Source organism: Pinus tabuliformis, chromosome 1_2 (assembly GCF_031772625.1).
Source record: "Pinus tabuliformis cultivar Carrire ecotype Pingquan chromosome 1_2, CPIR1, whole genome shotgun sequence".
Classification (NCBI taxonomy): Eukaryota; Viridiplantae; Streptophyta; class Pinopsida; order Pinales; family Pinaceae; genus Pinus; species Pinus tabuliformis.
This window is the reverse complement of record NC_142298.1, coordinates 1,023,643,480-1,023,669,081: the sequence shown is the minus strand read 5'-3', so window position 1 is coordinate 1,023,669,081 and position 25,602 is coordinate 1,023,643,480. Positions and strand designations below refer to the sequence as shown.

General features: G+C 34.8%; 1 long non-coding RNA gene across 1 annotated transcript; it reads left to right on the top strand.

Annotated features, from left to right (window-relative positions):
- The first annotated feature begins 12,876 nt into the window (after positions 1-12,876).
- On the top strand, positions 12,877-13,718 carry LOC149209603 (uncharacterized). The gene is made up of 2 exons (XR_016252238.1): positions 12,877-13,369; positions 13,528-13,718. It is a non-coding gene; the product is annotated as an uncharacterized LOC149209603 (long non-coding RNA).
- Positions 13,719-25,602: the final 11,884 nt, after the last annotated feature.

Here is a 25,602-nt window from a genome sequence, read left to right as displayed (position 1 = left end):
GGCTGGTGGCTGTTTGATTCCCAGAATCACCCAGCCACCAGTCGAGCGGGCGGCTGGGGGCTGGTTGATTCTGGGATTCAACGAACCACCAACAGCCCACCCGGCTGGTGGCTGGATGATTCCGAGAATCAACCAGCCACCAGGTGGGGGGGTGGCTGGTGGGTAGTTGGTTCCCGGAATCAACGAGTGGCCGGCTAGTGGCTGGTTGATTCCCAGAATCACCCAGCCACTAGCCGTCCGCAATGCTGGTGGGTGGGTGATTCTGAGAATGAACCAGCCACCAGCCGCCCGCTCGGCTGGTGGGAATCACCCAACCACCAGCCGCCCGCCCAGCTGGTGGCTGGTTGATTCTCGGAATCAAAAGCAAAAAGAGAGATAGTTAACATTTATCAAAAACCACAATTATTGATTAACTATCTTATAGACATTTGTCAGATGAAGGAGATTGGGTTCTGGATTTATTTTCTGGCTCAGGTAAGTTTTATTATATGGAATTGAATTTTAATATGTTATTTTTTAATTAATATGTCATTGTACTAATTTTGTTCATTATTTCTTTTATGCTTGATAATTAGGTACAACGCTAGCATGTTGCCTTCAAAAAGGAAGAAATTGCATTGCAATTGAAAAAGATCCAATACAGTGTAATTTCTTTCAGCAAAGAATTAATGTTCTTCAATTTCTTCCAGATGCAATGCAAGAAATTGGGTTGAATAAAGGAGACTTTAGTGAATCACGTGTGGCAAAAAAGGCAAAGGAACCCCCACCACCATTACATGGAATGTTTGGAAAGACATACATTGGGAGATTCGCAAACATCAAAGACCCATTAGAAGAGGAAAGTGAGCAAAAGGAAATAGAAAATATTGTGGAAGAAGACAATGATGAAACTCTAGAGGATGATGAGTTTGGATTACGTGACATTGTTGATTAAATTTAAGTTATACTTGTAAATCAAGCTTTCTAATGTTTTGACTTTGACATTTTATGAGAAGAATAAACACTCAGTTAGGGTTGTTATACGTTCAATATTTGTAATATGTGATTTTTGCATTGTTTTCTAAATTAATCATTATTTTTTGAAAAAAGTGATTATTATTATTTTTTTGACAAGAAATTCATAAAAAAAGCTATTATTTAACCCTTTTTTGTTAAAATTATTGCATAAAAATTGTGATTTTGACATGTCAATTCTCGCAAAAAATTATCAAAACATGTAGTTTTTTTGTTATATTTATGTTAAAAATGGTTATTTTTATGTCCATTGTTAAAAAATATTGTTTTTTAGAAACAATTATTTCATGTGGATTCAAAAATTAATTAAGGATGTATAAATATGTAGAATATCGAAAATTCTAAATATCGAACTCCTAATTTAAAAATGCAAAACAATAAAAACCTCACTAAAAAAAAGTTAAAATTAAAATAAAAAACAAGAAAATGTGAAGAAAACGGCCACTTCAAAAATGATCAAATTTACAAAATAATTATTTACATTTTATACATTATAAAATTTAAAGCCAAAACGCAGGGCTTTTAAAAAAATGGGGTGCTGCAGAATACTCGCTTTTTTAAATCAGCATGAAAATCACTACCATTCTAAAATGATTCTAAAACGTAATGTACATAAAAAAAATAAAGTGCCAAAAAGTATGCTCTAAAAAAAACATGTTCGTTCTGCATCACCCCTTTTCAAAATCAGGTCACTTTTTTGCTATCTCTACGAAACGGGTAACAGTATCAGATCCCGTTTCAAAGTTTACATTGTTTGCATGAAGAACATGTTAGCCATGAGCCTTTTGATATTAAGTAAAAGTTCCAAGACATATGTATACAATATACACCAGTAGCTCTAGTAGTGGAGTGTTGGAGCCACTAATTGCTCCCCAAAAGAACTAGCTTGTCTCTCTAATGCCTTGCAGGATGATCCAAGGTGAAAAGTCCTTTTCTAATATAATGAGGGTGTATATATAACCAATGTGGTGATAATTCACCTCCTTGTGACTCTTTGAATACCCTCACGATTGTTTGACTTCCTATGAATTTTTAACGTTTTTCGATTCTTCATATTCTGTACGTGTCCTTTAGAATTTCACTTTACAATACATTTTGAATAAATACTTACATAATCTACCATAATGATGTGGAATATGATGACTCATGACAATACATGACATGACACCACTGACATGGACTGCATGATGACATGGCAATGTCAAGCCATTCTTTTGTTTTTCTTGTTTTGTGTATTCTAAAATATGGGTCGTGATCTTCTTCTTTTTCATCTAAATGGTTTAGAGATTAGGAGTCTTCGGGAGAACTTGACCTACTGTTGCTGTCTCAATTTGATGTCCCTTTACTTTCTCTTGATTGATCAACTTATATTTGTAGCTAATAAAGTGTCTTATGGCATGTCCTCCTTCTCCGTCTCCTTCTTCATCATCTTACCAAAACATGATAGAATACTTGCATCTGTAATCCACTCATGACAAGATGGCATTAGCCCGATAAACCCCTATTCTCAGATGCTACATGATGAGCCACTAATTAAGCTAGAACCGGGTGACATGGTGAGAGAGAGGCTCAATGACTGGATAGTTATGCATCTCGGGCAGTCAAGGGTGAAGCGTAAGCCTTGATAGTGCGCAATGCATAGTTTGGGTTGGACTTGACAAACAATTTGCATAGTTTTGGGAGTCAGTGAGCCAGGATGAGTGGTTTTGTATATTTTCAACCAACTGTGTAGTTTTGGAAGGAAGAGGAGATTAGGTGACAACACAGTTGCACAACTCAGGAGCTCAAGGGCTAGGCTTGATGTCTAAGACTACGAAATGCATATTTCAAGCATGCCTGGAGGGCATGATTGCATCATTTTAGTGGCCAAGGCTAGGGATTGAGCATTGAAATTGTGAAATGTGTAGTAATGGAAGGACAAGAGGCTAGGTGATTATGCAGTTACATAGTTCAAGAGCTCATGACTGAGGCTTGAGGACTGATACTGCGTAATGTGCAATTCAAGCCTGGACGGAGAGAAAGATTGAAAAGTTCTGGCACCCAAGGGATGGGATTGAACAATGAGATTGTGCAATGTGCAGTTCTGGGAGACAAGGTTGCTACTTAAAGACTATGACTCAATAATGCATAGTTCGGGAGGGCTAGAAGAGGCTGAGTGGCTGAGTCAGGATTTTTTTCAATTTTGACTAAGTATTGGATCAGTGAGAGGAACTTGAATAAAACAAATATTGAACATGATCACACACTTATTTTACTTGAAGACACAAAAAGGAAAGCTTAGAATAGATGAAAAACATAATTTCCTTAATGCAACAACATTGCGACAACTCATTCCATGTGCAAAACTAAAGATACACTTTATGACGACAATGACGACACTTGCATGACAGTGCATGGAACTTTGGAAATGAGTGAAAAATATGTCTACATGATAATAATAATTCGCTATCAAAAATATTTCCCCTTGAAACAAACCAAAACTCCACTTTACACGATAAACAACAATTCCCACGCCAAAATATGACATTTTGTATATAAAAATAAAAGTGCAAATGAAACTTGCTTTATATGAATGACAGTGTAAAAAATACACGCCAAGGTGAAGATAACATGAAAACGATGATAATTAAAGGCAAGGCAAGCAAAAGTGACAATTGAAAACATGAAAACATCACTTGCAAAAACAAAGACAAGCAAAGTGATAGTTTGCAAAACTCACCGAAATAGAAGTATAAACGCAACTAGAAGTGAGAAGTTGTCAATTTCAGTGCATACTAACTATTGAGATAGATTGGACACCGCATAGGCACAGTCTTGATGGACCATGCTATTATTATTCAAGCTTATGTAAAATAATGAGCTCATGCACTTGTTATAGACTAAGCATGTGTGAGCAAGTGACTTCGACACTTCCAGTCCAAAAGGGAGCTCAAAGACTTAACAAGTTAGAAGTTCCTACAGAAACGTTGATCACAAGATCCATGGTCGGCTACAAAATTCAAGTATAGGAAAAAATTTGCAGAGTGTGTTTCGCAGCAACAACAACTTGGAAAATCAAATGATATCTAACATCAATGTGCTTTGTCATTTAGTGAAAGGATGGGATTTACTTTGGCTATAACAGTTTAGTACATGTTTTTCTTGTTGCAAGCCCAATTATTCCAAGAACCTCTTTATCCAAATCATTTCCTTGCATCCTTTAGTAGCTACAGTATACCCAGCCTCTATAGTAGAAAAAACCTTACTTTTTTGTAATCTAGATATAATGAAATTATAACTCCCACAAATATACAAATGTAACCTATTATGGATCTTCTAGAATCCATCTCATCTACAAGATAAACATCAATAAATCCTTCCCATAAGGTACCAATACCTTGAAAGAAAAAAAATTAATTGATTGATCTTTAACATATCTCAAAATCCGTTTAACTACATCTCAATGTTCCTTTCATGGATCTGCAAGAAACCTATTTACTACTCCCAACAAATTTGTAATGTCAGGGCGAGTGCATACCATTGCATACATTAAGCTTCCTAAAGTTGAACCATACGAAATCTTAGACAATTCTTATTTTTCTTCAATGATAGAGGGGAACTAGTTAGTTGTTAATTTGAAATGAGATAGATGTACATCCAGGCATACATACCTTTTCCACAATGTTGCCATCTTGATAGATTTCAATGAATCTGTAGTATTTCTCTCTCTCCCCCTATATATATCTATATATATATATATATATATAGATATAGATATAGATATATACCTTTTCATTGTCTAAATTAAATTTTGGATGCTATATAAAGAACATAACTTAAATTTATAAGTCCAAAAAAATCTTTGGTGAATTTGAGGGAAAACTGACAAAAAATTTATATTTCTAAAAAAAACCTAGAATGTAAAATATTGAGATTATTTTGAACATTTTAACCATAAAATCTTCTTTTTTTTCAATTCTTTTATAAAATATATACACAACTTTTTTATGTAATATATACATAGTTTACATTAAGATATTTTATTTAACATGTACATTAAAACATTTTAGGGTAATTTTTTTAATTGATTATATGTATAACAGATTGATTTAATCCGAGTACATCACATATTTAATGAGAACCTCTAACCTTTCTCATTTACCATATGCTAGGGTGTCGCTATTTAATTTCATATGAGAACAAAATATTATATTGGTTTGCCTTATATTCGATTTCGTATTAATGTGAAGACTTACCCTCTTAAACTGAGGTCCTCAAAAGGAGCTTTCTCGAAGCGTTCTATCCACAATTGTCAGGATGGAAGGGGGTGTTACAGGAAGAAAATGGTTATATGTGATCGTTTTGCTACTGTTGATTCAATGAATCCTGATCCGACTACTCACATTTCGTAGGGGATGGTTAGGGTAATTGTTCCCTATCCCATCCATCATTCAGTTATGTCATTTTCTTCTTTGTTCCTCCCGAGAAATATTTACAACCTAGGAGAAAACCTAATCTTTTGATTGTTAGAGAAACTCAAGTCTGACCATTTTGTTGTTCCAGTTTTCAGGGAGATTATTTAATTTACTCTATTTTCTTATGATTGTATAAGGCTGACAACACTACACTTGTTGATATTTATGGAGTTTCAACTCATCGGAAGTGAAGATATAGTGGCTGAAGTGATACCTCAATGACTTAGCGTCGGTTCTAGGTGAGGATCCTTCCTTCGGTATTTCCTACGGGTACTTCCTTTAGGTAATTTTTCTGAGTTGCATTGAGTTCTTCAGTTCTTCTTCACTTAACATTTTTGTTTCTGAGAAGTTTTTCCTAGTTTTTTGTTGATTATAGGTAGGGGTTTGATACTTCAATCCTTATTTCAGGGTCTAAGAGAAACGACTTCTTCTCTTCTCCAGGTTCCATAAGAAGGCTCTAACACCTTATCTTGGCTAGGTGTAAAGCCTGAGGGCATGTATTCGTCACTGTTAGCCATTAAAGAAGTCCTTTATTTCAAGGGTCATTAAAAATTTAGTATTAATTCACAATAATCGACTGTTTAAATTCCTGCAACTGGGGTTTATAAATCCATGGATAGTCTGTATGGTTTAGTTTTGCTCAATCGTTACATGAAATAATAATTTGTATATTTTTTAAAACCCTAACGCTCGACGTGGGGTCTCTTTTTCTTCTATAATTCGACTTTTAGTTTTAAGAACAATGTTCAATGTTCAAGCCTTCTGCTCTAGAGTGTTTTCTCTTCCTTTTTGTACCTGAAAATAGGTTCAACTCTATCTATGAGGTTTATATGCAAAAAGAATGACTTCATATTTGTAGCATGAAGGGATGTGGCCCTACCCTTATTTAGGATAATTAATGAATGAAATCCTGAAATGTTGGCACCATAACTTGGTTAGTTGTACAGAATATCAATTCTTCTTTCGAATGGTTTTCTCTAAATTTCACTTTTGTGTGTACCTAATTTATATTGATAGTTAAATTATTTATTTTCGTTTCATGACTATTTTCTAGGTGGTTAATTTTCTTCTTTCTAGTTATCTTCTCTTTCTTTCATAATAGTACACTGTAATTCTGATGTGCCCAATAGAGTAGAAGCCTAAGGTTTAAGTGGTTCTCTTTGCCCTTGTAGTACCAATGTATTCAAGATATTGGGTTTCAAACTATCCCTCGACGAATTCCCGAGTTTGTCCTCATGGGATTAATTGAAAACCCCTTATGAGTCTTGTATGCAATAATCTCTATGTATAACATTACCAGAGTAGGATTATGCAATTACTATGGCATAATATTATCCCTGTTTCCAATTTCAAGAAGGACAAAATATTATAATTCCTTTAAAAGAAAACTTTAGATCCAAAAGAACTTTTTTTCTCTATTGCACCCTCAATTTTATTTCTACAGTAAAGAATTAATGATAATAATAGTACTAAGTTAGTTAATAAGAAACTCTAGAGAGGTCCTTAATTTTCCTTCTACAGTGCTCTATGTGACCAATCTTTATTCTTCCACATTTAGGAAATCAGTAAGAATTTTCTACATTAACCTATAGACATTCACAAGAAATCTTGATTCATCCACATTGAGGAAAACAATCAAAGTTTATATTTAATGAAAATAGAACGATAAAAAATTCTAAGCCATTCAATTATACTTCTCTTCCTTAGTTAGCTTAGGCAGGAAATGAAAATTGAAAAAATAATCCTCCACCCAACCAATTACGTCCAAGTCTCCCCCAAGCCTCTTCAGTTTCCAGAGCAATTCAAGACAGAAAATAGTTTCTTGGACCTCAGGACCCTAGTAGGGTCCAAATTTTTATTTCAAGGTTACCACTAGCTTGTAACTAGCTCAAGAATACCCTTCAATACATTTTATCACCCTGACAACATCCTGTTGAGGTTTTACTTATTTCCACTCTCTTTCTTAGATTTCCTCTCCAACGACCCTTGGCTCTCTTTCCCAAGTTGAGATGTTTTAATCTACCAGGGATGAGGAATTAAATGCCTTAACTACCTGGAAACTTAAGGTTATCTATTTAGGGTCTTTTTCCTACAGTTTTCCATGACTTAGCATAAATTTAAAAGAAAACAAAAATAAAATAGCATTTTATATCCAAGGTTCTTCACTAGACTTTCACCCAGTCTAAAATTGTCAGGTCTTACATAGTAAAACAAAAGTATAAGAGAATTATTTACATGGTCAGGGGGTGTTATATTTCCCCCCTTGTGTGAAACACCGTCCTTGATGTTCAACCTTTAATTTGGAACAAGTTACGGTATGATTCTTGCATGAAGTTTTCATCCTCCCACGTAGTCTCTTCCAAGCTAAATTTCCTCCACTACACTTTAACCTTGGTGATAGCTCACCTCCGTAACATTTTTCCTCTCTAATTGAGAATATGTATAGGCTCTACCAGGAACTCTTCATCTGGTTCTACCTATTCCCATCATAAATTGTCATAAGATCATGTTAGTATTCAGTAAACACTATTAATTAACAAAAAAAATCATGTATTATTTCTTTACTTGAACATCCTACTAGTTAATAATATGTTTAGAGTCATACACATATTTCTTTAACAAAGAAATGTGGAATACATTATGGATACACATTTGGCTAGGTCATGCAAGCTTATATGCAACAGGTCCAACTATTTCCAGAATTTGGAAGGGTCCACAATATTAAGGGGCTAACTTTGCACATCCCCTCCACTACAAGGTGCTTTTATTAGGTTTCACTCAAACAAACATGTGGTCCCCTACTTGAAATTCCCTATAATTCATTTTCTTATCTCCGTATTCTTTCTTCCTTTCTTGAGTAGCTTTCAAATTTTGTTGGTCTTTCTTCACAGTTAGCTCCATTTCTACTAACATATGATGTCCCGATAATAAATTATCCTCTCAGTTGTTCCAATTAATGGGTGTTCGACATTGTCTTCCATATAAAACTTTGAAGGAGCTCCTTTTTAATAATTCATGATAACTATTGCTATACGTGAAATCAACTAGATGAATATACTCTTCCCTTTTACCTGGTTGTTGCATTACATACCTTCTTAGCATATCATCTAATATATTGTTTACCCACTCAATTTTCCCATCTATATAGGGTGGTAAGAGGTTCTAAATTGAACTTATGTGCTCAAACCAGCAAAAAGAGTCTTCCAAAATGTAGATGTGAACTTGCACCCCGATAAAAAATCATTACCTTTAGCGTCCCATGTAGTATGAATATTTCACGCATAAATATGTTGCAATTTGGGTAGTTCTGTATGTATGTTGAACATGGACGAAATGAGATACTTTACTCATTTTTTCTACGACAACCGTGATTTATTCATTCTACTTTTTAGTTTTAGGAAAACCTGTTATAAAATCCTCAGTAATTACCTCCCACTTCCACTTTGGGATGGGCAGCAGGTGAAGCAACCTCGCTAGATGTTGATTTTCAACCTTGATCTTCTAACACTCTAGGAATTTAGCTAGATATTTAGAACATCTTTCCTCATTCTAGGCCAAAAATAGTTTTTCTTTTATGGAAGAAAATAGTTTATGATATTCAGGATGGGAAACATAACGTCCTATGTGAAATTCAACCAACATTAATTGTCTAACATCCATCTTGTTTGGGACATATATTCTTCCTCGAAAGGTGAATGAGTTGTGTTTATTTATGCCATATTCATTTTACTATCCAAAACTACTCATTTTCTTGGCTTTTTGCCACAAAAACATATATTCTGGATCCTTATTTGCAACCTCCTTAATCATACATGAAAAATTAAAATCTACTTGACTATAGGTGCCTTCATATATGTGATGAGGTTTTCTACTCAATGCATGAGCTACATGGTTTTATTTCCCTTTTAAATGCTTAATATCAAAATCAAATTCACTTAAAAATCCTATCCACCTAGCTTTTCGTGCATTAAGACTAGGTTCCGTAAAGAAACTAGTCATGTTGTTGTGGTCGGTCATTAACACAAAAAAATGTCCCAACAAATAATGTGCCCACTACTTCAAGGCATGTACCACTATGGTTAACTCTATATGCGTCCACTACTTTAAGGCATGTACCATTGCGGTTAACTCTATATCATAAGCAGAGTATCTCTACTCATGTTTTCTTAATTTTTTGGATTCTTAGGCAATTACCTTTCCATTTGGCATCAACACACCTCCCACTCCCTCTTGACATGCATCAGTGCAAACAACAAATTCCTTTTCCAGATCTACAATCTTTAATATTGGGGTTGTGGTCAATAAATGCTTTAGTTTCTCAAAACTATCTTGACATTCATTTTTCCATTTGAAAACTTTCCCTTTCTTCTGCAAAGAAGTTAAAGGATAGGCTATTCTAGAGAAACCCTCAATAAATCGATGATAGTACCCCTACAAGCCCATGAAATATCAAACATAGACAATGTTACTAGGAGGAGGTGACTCGATCAGAATTTTAATTTTCTCAGTGTCAACAACAATCCCCTTTGTAGAAACTATATGACCTAAATATTGTAGTTGATCCTTGTAAAAGTCACACTTACTAAGTTTAGCATACAACTGGTATTCCCGTATTGTTTGCAAAACTATTTGCAGATGCTTCTTATGTTCCTCCAAATTACTTGAATATATAAGAATATCATTAATAAAAATTAAGACAAATTTATTAAGATAGGTGTGGAATACATGATTCATAAGACTCATGAATGTTGTTGGGGCATTGGTAAGCCCAAAGGTAATAACCACAAACCTGTACTGATTATAATGAGTTCTCAAGGTTGTTTTAGGGATATCCTCTTCCTTTACTATTATATGGTGATAACCAGATCATAACTCAATTTTCAAAAATATCGTAGCTCCTTTGAATTGGTCAAATTAATCATCAATTCTTGGCAAAGGATATTTTTTTGTAACAATCAACTTATTAAGCAGTTTGTAGTCAATGCATAGTCTCATGGTGTCATCCTTCTTCCTAACAAACAGGACAAAGGCTCCCAAGGGGATACAATTAGATGAATACAGACCATGTCAAATAATTATTGCAGTTGAATCTTTAGCTCAGCTAATTAAGGGATACTCATTCTGTAAGGAGTTTTTGATATAGGTGCAAATCCTAGAATTAATTATATAGTAAAATATATGTATTTCTTGGGAGGTAGCCCCATAATTTATTTTGAAAACACATCAACAAAGTCCTTAATAATTGGATAAATTACTAAGGAATCTAACTTGTTCTTTGAATTAGTGAACCCCACTTGAACCACATGGATTTGACAACCATTCCTAATGCACATGCCTAGCTGGGAAGTAGTAATTGGTCACAGTTTTATGAGTCTTTTTATTCCTTGAATTGCTTGTCTAACCCCCCTCCTTACTGAGATAACTGATAGTTTTATCTTTGCAATTCACTAAGGACCGATGCCCCTCTAACCAGTCCATACCGATCAAAACATCATAAGACCCTAACTGTAATACATTCAGGTTTACATTAATTAACTGACATGCTATGTCAATAGGGAAATCATCTAAATTTTTTGTCACCCTTTTCTTTACCCCTGTGGCCATATATTAGTCCTAAAATCACATAAATATGTCACCTCCAAACTTGTAAATTTAAACAAACCTGGTTGGTACTCAACTCCTAGGTCTATCAAAATTGACACAACATGGTTATGCATCTTACCTTCAAATTTGATCATAGTAGGCTAGTACTCAGCTTGATGACCATCCAAGGAAGCATTGATCTTAGGTATACTTCCATCCACCTCACAAACTATAGAAGCTTATTGAATGTTGGAAGTATACTCCATCCTCGTGTGATGGGGACAATTTTTATAGTGTTGAGGCTTCCCACAGCCCAACACTGTAATGAAGCTCTCTAATACTAACTAACCTCTAGTTTGTTGGATACTTCTATTCGCTCAGTTTCACTTTGTACCCTGAATTTCTGCTAATTCTTCCCAGGGGTTTTTTTTTGCTGCCTCTTCGGTGTATTCTTAACATCCAAGTTTTGTGTTTCTCAGAGTCTAAAAAATTTTCTGTCTTTTTTTACTTGATCAACTCTTATTATTATCCCCTTTTTTCTTCATATGGTGAAGTAGGTCCATTCTTTCTTCATAGCTTCATCCATCATTTTAGGATTATCGAACTCCAAATATTCTTTTATAAACGTAGGTAGACTACTCATAAAATTTTGTACCTTAGCCTTATCCTCGCATATATAAGGCACATATCTCAATAAGGATGCAAATTTAGTCAAAAATTCATCTATTGAAAGTTGTCTTAATAAAAGGTAATGAAATTCCTTTTCCTTATCATCATAGAATCACTCAGCATTTGAAATTCTCCCTAAGTTACTCCTTATTCATTGATTACATTAACAACTTTGACTTCTTCCCACCACAATGTGGCTTTCCCCTGCAACTTGTAAATCACTAATCTTGCCTTTAGATTACCATCATACTCATAAATATGGAAATATTTGTTCATATTAGTTAACCATGCTTCAGCGACTTCCTCCATTTCTCCATCATAGGTTGGGAGTTTAATTTTATTAAACTCTCCTCTTAACTCTATCTTCTATTTTTTGTTTCTATGATGGCCTGACACATTTTCATATTCTTCCTCATTCACACCCTTATACCCTTCCAATCGCCGAGTGTGACTTCTTACAGGTGCATTTTCACCTCTCTACCTTTGCTCCTTGTCCCTATCTTTATTGTGAGAGTTGGGTATAGAATTTCTATGACTCTGGTGATCAGAGAGGCTCTTCAATATTCATTCTTGATCTCGCATTATCCTTTCATTGTCTATTCACACACTAACCATCTCAGCCCTTAATTGTTGAACAATTTCCAACAACATAATGGTGGGGTTTTGATGTCCTCGTTCGAGTTGAACCCATATTTATACAATAGCTCCTGAGATAGATATAGGGCAAAATTCTATAAATAGCCTTAATGGTTGAGTGCTTCTCTCTACTCTTCTCATTGAGCCTTTTCTATAAACACATGTTTGTTATTTAATTGTCCAAAATAGGCCACGATATTGCAACCTGTATTTGATACCACTTCTAACATGTGTATATCCATTTCCCTAAATATATATATAACAGTAATAAACATAAATCTATATAAACTTGATTATCACCAGAGAGTTGTACCTTTTTTAGTTGATTATATATATAACATATTGATTTAATTCGAGTACATCACATATTTAATGAGTACATCTAAACTGACTCTTTTACCGTAGGTCACGGTGTCGATATTTAATGTTATATGCGAACAACATATTATGTCAGTTTGTTTTTCAAATCTTCTAAATGCTCATTCCATTTCTTATGACTGTGAAGACTTGCCCTCTTAAAATGAGGTCATCAAGAGGAGGTTTCTCGAAGAGTTCTACTCAGCCATCAGGATGGAAGAGGGTGTTACCAGAAGTAAATGGTGGCAGGTGCTCATTTTTCTACGGTTGATCCAATGGATCTTGAACCAACTGCTCACGTTTCGTAGGTCATGGTTAGAGTAATTGTTCCCTATCCCCTCCACCGTTCAGTTTGGTCATTTTCTTCCCTGTTTCTCCGACATAAAGCTCTGCAACCCTAGGGGAAACCCTACGCTTTTGACTGTTAGAGAAACTCAGGTTTTCCCCTTTTGCATTCCTAGTTTGCCAGGAGATTATTTCATTTATTATATTTTCTTATGGTTGTTCAAGGCCGATAACACTGCCCTCATTGATCTTTACAAAGTTTCAACTCACAGGAAGTGAAGATACAACGAATGAAGCCATACCTCAATGGGTTTGCGTAGGTTCTAGGTGAGGATCCTTCCTTCAGTATTTTCTTCGGGTACTGTCTTCAGGTAATTTTCTTGAGTTACATTAAGTTCTTCAGTTCTTCTTAACTTAACATTTTTGCTTCTAAGAAGTTTTTCCTGGTTTTTCGTTGATGACAGGTAGGGGTTTGATACTTGAATCCTTATTTCAGAGTCTAAGTGGAACGACTTCCTATGTGCTCCAGGTTCCAAAATCAGCCTCGAAGCCCTTTATCTGGGCTAGTCATGAAACCTGAAGGGATGCAATAGTCAATGATAGCCGTTAAAGAAGTATTTTATTTGAATGGTCATTAAAATTCATAATGATCCTGTTTAAATGCCCGCATCTAGGGTTCATATTTCCATGGATAGTCTGTATGGTTTCTTGAATCGTGAATCGTTACGTGAAATAACAATTTGTATATATATTTAAACCCTAAAGCTCAGTGTGGGGTCTCTTATTCTTCTATAATTTAACTTTTAGTTTTAAGAACATTGTTCCATGTTCAAGCCTTCTGCTGGAGGGTGTTTTCTCTACCTTTTTGTACCCGAAAATGGGTTCAACTCTATCTAAGGGGTTTATATGAAAAAAGAATGAGTCCATCTTTGTAGCATGAAGGGATGTGACCCTTACCCTTCTTTGCGATAATTAGTGAATGAAACTTTGGGTTCCAGTCCATAGTTTTCTCTGAAATGTTGGCACCATAGCTTAGTTACTTGTACAGAATATCAATTCTTCTTTTGATTGGTTTGCGCTCAATTTCACTCTTATTCGCACCTAATTTATATGCATAGTTTAGTTATATATTTTCATCTCATGAATATTTTCTAGATGGTTAAATTTTTCTCTATCCTGTTATCATCTCTTTCTTTTATAATAGTACACAGCAATTCTTATGTGCCCGATAGAGTAGCAGCCTAAGGTTTAATCTTTGTTCTCTGCCTATGTAGTACCGATGTATTCAAGATATTGGGTTTCAAACTATCCTTGACGAATTCTCGAGTTTTTCCTCATCGGATTAACCGAAATCCCCTTACGAGTATAGTATGAAATAGTGTCTATGTCTGACATTGATAGAACAGCCTTACGCATTTATTGTGGTATTATATTATTCCTATTTCCATTTTCGAGAAGGAACTCAGTTCCATGTCATACCCTCGGTGTTATTTCTACATAAAATAGTTTATGATAATAATAGTACTGAGTTAGCTAAGAAGAAACTCTGTAGAGGTCCTTCATTTTCTTTCTACAATGATCTATGTGACCAATCTCTATTCTTCCACATTCGGGAAATAAGCCAGAGTTTTCTACATTAATCTATAGACATTCACAACCAATCTTGAGTCCTCCACATTTAGAAAAACAATAAGAGTTTATATTTAATGAAAAGAGAACACTAACAAATTCTAAACCCTTCAACTATACTTATCTGCCTTAGTTAACTCAGCCAAAAAATGAAAACTGGAAAAAGACTTCCACTCGACCGTTGAGACTGACGATTACGTCCAAGCCCCCTCTCAGCCTTTTTAGTTTCTAGAGCAGTTCAAGATAGAAAATAGTTTCTTGGAACTCAAGAACCCAATCGAGTTTCTACCGAAAAGTTTCCACTGACTTGTAACCAACTCAAGGATACTGTTAGGTATTTTTACATGGGGAAAATACCAAAAACAAACAATATGTTTACCACAGAGCCAATGCTCTGTTTACTCTGTCCAGGATCTTTTGACAGAAAACCTCTTAGAAACAAAATGACTCAGATCAAACCATTAAACTGACACAAAACATTTCTATTCACAAATATATTTCCTCATACATATTCATCCTCTGTTACTGAGAGGGATTCACCACAAGAAAAACATTCAACAGAAAAAAAACATTCACTGTGTTTTCACCTCAGAATTCACTGAGCTGGGTTTACTGCTGTAAATCCCATTTTACATTCACTGCTGTAACAAAACTTTACTGCTGTAATATAAAGACTTACATAAGATTACTGCTGTGAAAAACAAAATTACACAGGCTTACAAAAATTCACGCTCCACCATTTCCTTTATCCACTACTTGTCCAAAACCACACATGGTTTTCCTTCACCTCTGTTTTTCAATTCCCACAAAAAACATTACAACATATTTGTGCACTGCTGTGCATACACCCTCTGTTTTACAAAATCAACACAACCACCATTACAACCCACGAGCATATTTCTACTTGGCTCGTTCATCTGTATTTTTTTTAACTCGTGTCTCTGATCTTTTTACATACCATTACCCAAATATGGTCAACGCATAAAAAATATAAAAAAATTACGTACCCATATCCCTTACAATACTTAGTTAATGAGCACATGCGCCCATACCTCCGATTAAAAACATTTACGTGCAATATATGAAAACTTCAATATACTACCTACCACTATGACATTTCATTAATTAACCGTATGGTCAACAAAACTTTGATTTACTCCACGCTATGAATTTAATGTTTGCCGTATGCAGGTTTGGCAATCAACGGTTGAAAGGAGTGGAGCACATCCGACGGTGGAGGGCAATATCGGAAGACCAACAAGTGCTGAAAGTTAACCTCCGAGATTCTTACGTTGCGTTACGTCAGGGGTCAACCACGTGTCAGCTCCATATTTTCTCGGAGCTCCTTCCCGGATTATTCCTTCGTCGGCAAATAGCTCCGAGAAAATCCGGTGAACGGTTTCTGGCTTGGTTCACGGTTTTTCTTGGTCTGCGTTGAAATTAGATTTCAACACTCCCCTTTAATTTCAACAGCTGGGCATTCAGTCATACCCAGACACTTTCTCAAAAATTCAAAGCTCTTCTGATCCAGCGGCTTTGTCAAGATGTCCGCAACCTGTTCTTGAGTCCTGCAATGTTCCAAGACAATTTCTCCATTGTTCACCAATTCTCTGATGTAGTGAAACCTGGTATCAATGTGTTTCGTTCTCTTATGAAACACTGAATTCTTTGACAATGCAATAGCTGAGCTATTGTCACAAAAGATCACTGTCGCTTTTGCCTGCTCTTGGCCTAAGCTTCTCAACATTCTTCTCATCCACACTGCTTGACATGCTGCTGCTGTAGCTGCCACATATTCAGCCTCTGCTGTAGACAATGCTACAATGGACTGCTTCTTAGAAGCCCATGAAATGGCTCCTGAACCCATATTAAAAACATAACCGGAAGTGCTCTTCCGATCATCTACACTTCCAGCCCAATCGCTGTCTGTGTATCCAACCAAATCTGAATGTTCTGAGGCATGATATAAAATTCCAAACATTTTGGTGCCTTTGACATACCTCAAAATTCTCTTTGCTGCCTGCCAATGTGCCTCCTTCGGCCTCTCCATGAACCTGGAAATTAAACTAACAGCATACATTAAATCAGGCCTAGTTGCTGTTAAATACATAAGGCTGCCTACAATACTCTTGTACAAACTAGGATCAAAATCCTTGCTGCTGTCCTCTCTGCTGAGCTTTAATCCCATTACTGTGGGAGTGATGGCTGCCTTGCATTCTTCCATCTTAAATCTGCTCAAAATTTGATTTACATATCTTGCTTGAGATATAAAAATTCCTTTTTCATTTTGATCTACTTCTATGCCTAAGAAGTATCTCAAGAAACCCATGTCAGTCATTTCAAATTCATCCTTCATGACTGATTTAAAATTCTTAATGAGCTGATCATCATTACCTGTGAAAATAACATCATCAACATATAAGACCACAATCAAAATCTTACCATCCTTTTCCTTGATGTAGACTGTGGGTTCTCCTTCACACTTGTCAAATTCATTATCCAATAGATATGAATCTATCCTGCTGTACCATGCTCTTGGCGCTTGCTTCAGCCCATAAAGAGCTTTCTTCAATTTGCACACTTTGTGCTCTTCACCTTTCTTCTCATATCCGAGAGGCTGTTCCACATAAACCTCTTCCATTAACACTCCATTTAGGAATGCTGATTTCACATCCATTTGGTAGACTTTCCATTTGTTTTGAGCTGCTATGGACAGCACTGCTCTCACGGTTTCCATTCTTGCAACCGGTGCAAAAGTCTCCTCATAATCTCTCCCATACTGCTGCTTGTAGCCCTTGACAACCAACCTTGCCTTGTGCCTTTCAATCTTGCCTTCAGCATTGCTCTTGGTCTTGTAGACCCATTTCACACCAATGACTTCTTTGCCTTTTGGTAACTCAACCAAATCCCATGTTTTGTTTCTCTCTATGGCATTCATCTCCTCATCCATAGCTTCTATCCATTTCTTATCTTTAATAGCTTCTTCAAAATGAATAGGATCATCAACATGACAATACAAGGCAAATAAGGAATTCATTCCTTCTTCATAAATTTCACTTAGATTTCTAAATTTCTTACCTCTTTCACTTGGTGTGCAAGTGCTTGAAGATGCACTTGAATTTCCTCCTTGTGGTGTGCTTGGAGAAGCACTCTCATTTATCCTCAATGGTGTACCTTGCTGTCCTTGTGTTGGCGCTGTTGTTTGGGGATTCATTTCAGCCACCTCCTCTTCATCTTCATCATGAGACAAACAGTGTTTAACATTAACTGTCTTCTCTATGCTTCCATCCCAAGCTTCCTCTTCTATGAATTGAACATCCCTGCTGACAAAGAACTTCTTGGTAGATGGAATGTACAGCCTGTAGGCTTTGGATTCATCACTGTATCCAATGAAGATGCATTTCTCCCCTTTGCTGTCCAACTTCCTCCTTAGCTGATCTGGAATGTGTGCATAGGCCACACACCCAAAAACTCTCATGTGGGTGACTCCTTGCTTTCTCCCACTCCATGCCTCTTCTGGCACTTTGTTCATGACTGCTTTTGTAGGACACCTGTTCAATATATAAACTGCACAATGTACAGCTTCAGCCCAATACTCATTTGGCAAATGCTTTGCCTTCAACATGCTCCTTGCCATCTCCATGATGGTTCTGTTCTTCCTTTCAGCAACTCCATTTTGCTGTGGAGTGTACCTTGCTGTAAACTGTTTATGTATTCCATTTTCTCTACAAAATCTTAGGAATTCCTTGGAGATATATTCACCTCCTCTATCAGTTCTCAAAACTTTAATGTGCAGCCCGCTTTGGTTTTCAACAAATGCTTTGAAGTTTTGGAATTTCTCAAAGACTTCACTTTTGTTCTTGAGGAAATATATCCAAGTCTTTCTTGTAAAATCATCAATGAATGTCAAGAAATATAGGCTGCCTGCTAATGATGGAGCTTGCATTGGTCCACACAAATCTGAGTGGATAATCTCTAAGGGTGTCTTTGCCCTTATGCTCTTCCCTGATGGAAAACTTTCTCTGTGTTGTTTTCCCAAAATGCAGCCTTCACATAGGCTGTCCGGTTTCTCTATCAATGGTAATCCTCTTACCATTCCTTTCCTACTCAACAAGTTTAGACCTCCAAAATTGAGATGACCAAATCTCAAGTGCCACAACCAATTTTCATCCTTTGGCACGCTTTGGAAGGCCTCTTCGGTGACTGCTGCCATTTCCCTTTTGTTCTTCATGTCTGCCCTGATCCGGAGAGGGAACATCCTGTTCCTTGTCATCTTCACTTCAGCAATGCATCTTTTGCTGGGTGGTATATCCATGATGGTGCACACATCATTTTTAAAGAAAACATTGTAGCCCTTATGGACAAGCTGTCCAATACTCAAGAGATTACATCTCATTCCGGGGACATAGTATACATCTGCTATGGTTTTCCTTTCTCCTTGCTTTGAAAGTATTTTTATTTCTCCTCTTCCCATAACAGACACTTTACTATCAGTTCCTAGTGTGACTTCTGATTTCACATTTTTATCTAGGGCAGAAAAGAAGGCTATGTTTCCGGTCATATGGTTGCTGCAACCTGAGTCTAAAAACCATATGTCCTCACTATGTGTTTCAGCCATGTTACAAGCTAACAGGACATTTTCTTGACTGCTGTTTTCTCTTGTAACATTTGCATTTTGTCTGCTGTTCATATCATGCTGTTTCTTTCTACAATCACTAGCATAATGTCCATACTTTTTGCAATAATAGCATTGAACATTAGATTTATCATACCTTTGTCCTTGAGCATGATGTTGTCCTCCTTGTTGGCTGCTGCCTTGGCCTTGGTTCTGATTTGGATTGTTTCCTCTTCCTTGTGCATTTGATGAGTTGTTCCTTCCACCTCTATTCTGGCTTCTGCCTCTTCCTCTTTTGTTTCCTCTGCCTTGACCTCTGCCTCTTCCAAAGGACATCTGGGTCTTGAAGGCTTGCTCAAGAGATGAGTTTTCATTCCTACTCAACCTCTGCTCATGTGTTATCAGTGATGCATGTAGCTCATCAACTGAATAGCTTGAGAGATCCTTTGTCTCTTCGATGGTGGTGACTATGGCATCAAACCTTGAGGGTAAGACCCTCAATATTTTCTCCACAATTCTTCTGTCTTCAATGGTTTCTCCATGAGTTCTCATTTGTGTGATTACACCAATCACATGAGTGAAGAATGAGTCAATGTTATCTGACTCCTTCATGTTCAAGTTCTCAAAATCCTTTCTCAGCAATTGTAGTTTTGCTGTCTTCACTCTCTCCATGCCTTGATAGGCTGTCTTAAGGGTTTGCCATGCTTCATTGGCTGTCTTAGCTGCTGCTAACCTTGGAAACATACTCTGGTCTACTGCTAGATACAACAACACACGGGCTTTTGAGTCCTTCTTCCTATTGTTCTTCAGCAGATCCTTCTCTCCCTGAGTTAATGCATTGAACTCAGTTTCATCTGCTGGTTCTTCAAAACCTTCTTCAACTATTTCCCATAAATCTTGGGAAGCAAGCAGGGCTGTCATAGTTATTGACCAGTAGTCATAGTTCTTCCCATTAAACTGTGGGAGCTGGGTGTTAAACAAACCCATACCAGTGCTTGTGCTGGCCATTCCTTGACTATGTATTTAAAACACTGACTGTCTCTTCAATAACAAACAAGATAGCTATGAAGAATACCTGAATCCTTTGATGTCTGAGTCTTCTGTCTGCCTGAGAAGTTTTGCTGCAGCAACAACCTTCTCCCTTCAGCTTCTTTAACTTTTTTTTAAAGAGCCTAAGCCTGCTCTGATACCACTGTTAGGTATTTTTACATGGGGAAAATACCAAAAACAAACAATATGTTTACCACAGAGCCAATGCTCTGTTTACTCTGTCCAGGATCTTTTGACAGAAAACCTCTTAAAAACAAAATGACTCAGATCAAACCATTAAACTGACACAAAACATTTCTATTCACAAATATATTTCCTCATACATATTCATCCTCTGTTACTGAGAGGGATTCACCACAAGAAAAACATTCAACAGAAAAAAAAACATTCACTGTGTTTTCACCTGAGAATTCACTGAGCTGGGTTTACTGCTGTAAATCCCATTTTACATTCACTGCTGTAACAAAACTTTACTGCTGTAATATAAAGACTTACATAAGATTACTGCTGTGAAAAACAAAATTACACAGGCTTACAAAAAATTCACGCTCCACCATTTCCTTTATCCACTACTTGTCCAAAACCACACATGGTTTTCCTTCACCTCTGTTTTTCAATTCCCACAAAAAACATTACAACATATTTGTGCACTGCTGTGCATACACCCTCTGTTTTACAAAATCAACACAACCACCATTACAACCCACGAGCATATTTCTACTTGGCTCGTTCATCTGTATTTTTTTTAACTCGTGTCTCTGATCTTTTTACATACCATTACCCAAATATGGTCAACGCATAAAAAATATAAAAAAATTACGTACCCATATCCCTTACAATACTTAGTTAATGAGCACATGCGCCCATACCTCCGATTAAAAACATTTACGTGCAATATATGAAAACTTCAATATACTACCTACCACTATGACATTTCATTAATTAACCGTATGGTCAACAAAACTTTGATTTACTCCACGCTATGAATTTAATGTTTGCCGTATGCAGGTTTGGCAATCAACGGTTGAAAGGAGTGGAGCACATCCGACGGTGGAGGGCAATATCGGAAGACCAACAAGTGCTGAAAGTTAACCTCCGAGATTCTTACGTTGCGTTACGTCAGGGGTCAACCACGTGTCAACTCCATATTTTCTCGGAGCTCCTTCCCGAATTATTCCTTCGTCGGCAAATAGCTCCGAGAAAATCAGGTGAACGGTTTCTGGCTTGGTTCACGGTTTTTCTTGGTCTGCGTTGAAATTAGATTTCAACAGATACCCTTCCAACTCAAGAATATCTTTCAGTAATACACCTGCTCACCCTACTTCTTTCCACTCTCTTTTTCAGATTTACTCTCCAGCCACACTTGGATCTCTTTCCCAAGTTGAGGAGTTTCCACTGACTTGTAACAAACTCAAGAATACTCACCCTGACAACGTCCTGTCTAGGGTTTACTTCTTTCCACTCTCTTTCTCAGAATTACTCTCCAGCAGCACTTGGATCTCTTTTCCAAGTTGGGGAGTTTCCACTAACTTGTAACCAACTCAAGAATACCCTCAGTAGTACAGTGCTCGCAATGACAATGTCATGTGGAGGGTTTATTTATTTCCACTTTCTTTCTCAGATTTCCTCCAACCACACTTCTCTTTCTCAACTTGAGATGTTTTAATCTCCGAGGGATGAGGAAGTAACTGCCCTCAAAACCCAAGATTATCTCTTTAGGATCTGTTTTACCCGTTCTAAAATTACCATGTCTTGTACAGTAAAACAAAAGTATATGATAATTATTTATACTAGTAGGAGGTGTTACATTATGTTATTAATATATTTTAATATTTAGTCATGCATATTAAAATATTTTATTATATTCTATAGTGAAATATGTTATTACTATGAATATTTTTAAATGTAACATATTAATTTTATATTAAGAATTAAATGAATTACACATTTTATTTTTATTAGCATTATTAAGAAATATTAGATTTATTTTATTTTATTTTTTAATTTTCACTTATATTTTTTCTTTGGATATTGAATATTTTATTATATGTTTTCTTTTAACATTTTCATATATATGAAGTTGATATAAACAAAACTATTTAAATATTTTACTTAAATTTTATGCTGAAATATTTTTTTAAATATAAGATTTAAACATTTTACTTGTATTTTTTTTACTTCTAAATTTTTTTTATAAAAAAATAATACAAAATTATGTTAAATTATGTAGATATTTAAATATTTTATTTATGATTCAGAATCAATAAAATATTTTGTTACCATTGGATTGTAATACTAACAATAAATTTAATTTTATTAAAATTAATAACTTTCTTAAAATTGAGATCATTAATATTTTGTAAAACTTTTAATTAATTAACAATAATTAAACATACATTTTTATTTTTATTTTTTTATAACCGATATATATATATATTTTTTTTATTTGAGAGTTTTTTATTTTTTTTTTTTTTGAACACCCTGAAGTGTAGAAAATGCCTCCCAACACAGTTACAACAAACTTTTAATCTACCTATGGTGGTTGGGCTAATCTTGGCATGGTAGCAGTAATTACAGCGGGTTTGTGGGCTAAGCATGCATAGTTTCCATCTCTATATTTTGGAAATTGCTTCTTTTTTATGTCATTTTATTTAAAAAAAGTTGTATAAGCTAATTAGTGGTAAGTGTATTGCTACAATATTTCTAACTTTTTATTAAGTTTATATGGTTTACAAAGGACTCTTAGAATATCTAAAATCATAATAGTAAGAATCAGGCTATTTTAAAAACGCGGAAGGCGTTTCTATCTGCGTGTAAACACTGTTCACTGCAGCAACTCAGAATATCGATCCGCCAGGGTTCGAGTCTTGAGGTGATTATGACGATGCTTATGATTATGAATGATCAGGAGGTGGAGCCCATTCTACGAGGAGGGCTCAAGGATTTAAAGATGATAACAGAAAGGGAGAGTGGAAAACATCATGAGAAACGTTTCGAGAATTATTAATAGGTTTTGCTTATTGTAAAAGCATCCTTCTTATAGGTCCCAAGAATATAGCTTTCTGTTCAAAGTCAAAATGATGATTTTGGGACATTGATAAAATTTTGTTTATTAATTTTAATTTTATGTCGAAATAAACAAATAATTAACAGATTTTAAATTAAGGAAAAAATTATATTTATTTTTTTTATTGGTAAAAGATATTTATTTATTTGAACATTTTGATTAAATCGAAAATTGTCAGCTACATGGTTATAAGTTGTGTTTCTATATTATAATTATGTTATTTGGTAGTGAGAAATTATGTAAAAATTAATTATGAGTTGAAAAGACCTAATATGAATAAGTAATATTTTTTGTTAATCATTTTTTTTTGGAAAAAATATAATATTTGTTAATAATTATTCAGAAAATAAATAATAGTAAATAAGTATAAAATTTATTATGAAAATTATATTGATATATTTAATGGAGTGTTTTTAAATGCGATTTTTGTGCCAAATGTCCATTTGTGTTGTTTAAACTAGTTTTTTGACTACATATATGGATTAATCACTCTCAAAACTCTAGACACTTTGATTGTGAAGAGTTCACCAATCAAACTTGTGATTTCAATGAATCCATGCCATATTCTATACAAATTAGATAAAAAAATAACTCTAGACTAATTCATATTTAATTATGCTCTCATACTTTTAAAAAGTCATTTATATTTAATAATACAAAATACAAAGCAGAATTTAAATAAAATATAATTTTATAATTAATATAAATAAAATTTAATACGCTGATGGTGGTGGTGGTGGTGGTGGTGGTGGTTAACGTCCGCTGAGACCAAACAATGGTCTATTGGACCTAAATAAACAAATTATTTATTTTGATTTATGATTTTATTCCTATGCTCAAAAAGCTTGGAGAGAAGCCCCCCGAGCTCACTATAATTTTGACATTGTAAAAGGCTAGGAAGGTCAGTATTGTAACAAAGATTGTGAAATTGAGATCTAATGTGGTTGTACCGAGGGCACTCTAAGAGGAAGTGGTTTTCATCCTGGATGCTCCTATTCTCACAAATATGGCAGATCCTTTCCATCCATGGCGTTTTAGGAACTGCCCAACGACCTATTTCACTATGGAGCTCATGAGAATTCGTTCTAATCTTTGTTATATCAATTTTCTTCTTTGCTATATTTTACTATAATTCATAATAATAAAATTAAAAAAAATATTATAACTTATTAAGCAAAATTTAAATAAAATATAATTAATATAAATATAATTTAATAAACTATAATTCATAATAATAAATTAAAATATATATATATAATTTTATTATAATCAATTTTATATTTATATTTATAATTATATAAAATAGATAAATTTAAAAGTAGTATTTTTTTATTTTTTAATTCTTATTGATATACATTTATTTAGAATTTTAATTGGTAATCATTGTTCCTAAAACACCATGAATGGAAAGGATCTGCCATCTCCTTGAGAATATGAACATCGAGAATGAAAATCACTCCCTCTTAGAGTGCCCCGCCTACAACCACATTAGATCCTAGTTTCGTAATCTTTGTTGCAATAGTGGCCTTCCTAGCCTTTTAGGATGTCAAAATTATAGTGAACTCTAGAGGCTTCTCTCCAAGATTGTTGACCATAGGAATAAAATCTTAAACCAAACTAAATAATTCATTTCTTTAGGTCAGATAGACCAAAGTTTGGTCTCAATGGAGGTTAACCACCATCATCATGAAGTACAATCTCCTGCTCATTTGTGTTTTTCTCCACCTCTAAATCCCACACATTTTTAATTGTATTTCATTGTTGATATATTTTGCTTGATTATTACCTTCCACATTCCTCGAACTAACATTTTTTTTACATAGAATTATATCAAGTGATCAAACCTATATTAAAAAAATAAAAAACAATAATTTATTCTTCCTCAATAAAACAAACTGTCACACCCTTTTATTTTTATATATATATAATTACTGGACTTAAACTTTAAAAATATATAAATCTTAACAAAATCTTGTTATCTGTTAGCACACATAATAGGGAAAAGAGAATACAAAATGGCATTTTCCCTCTTATAATGCTACGACACTCAAAGAATATGTGATTATGTTACACCGGTAATAATAAAAAATCTATAAAAAATTATACCTTAGGTAAATTAAATTTACAAATAAATTAAAATTATATAAATACATATTTATATAAATAAGCATTCGAAATTTTACTTTTATATATATTCAGGTTTACATTAATTTTGATAAATATTATAAAATAAAATTAATAGG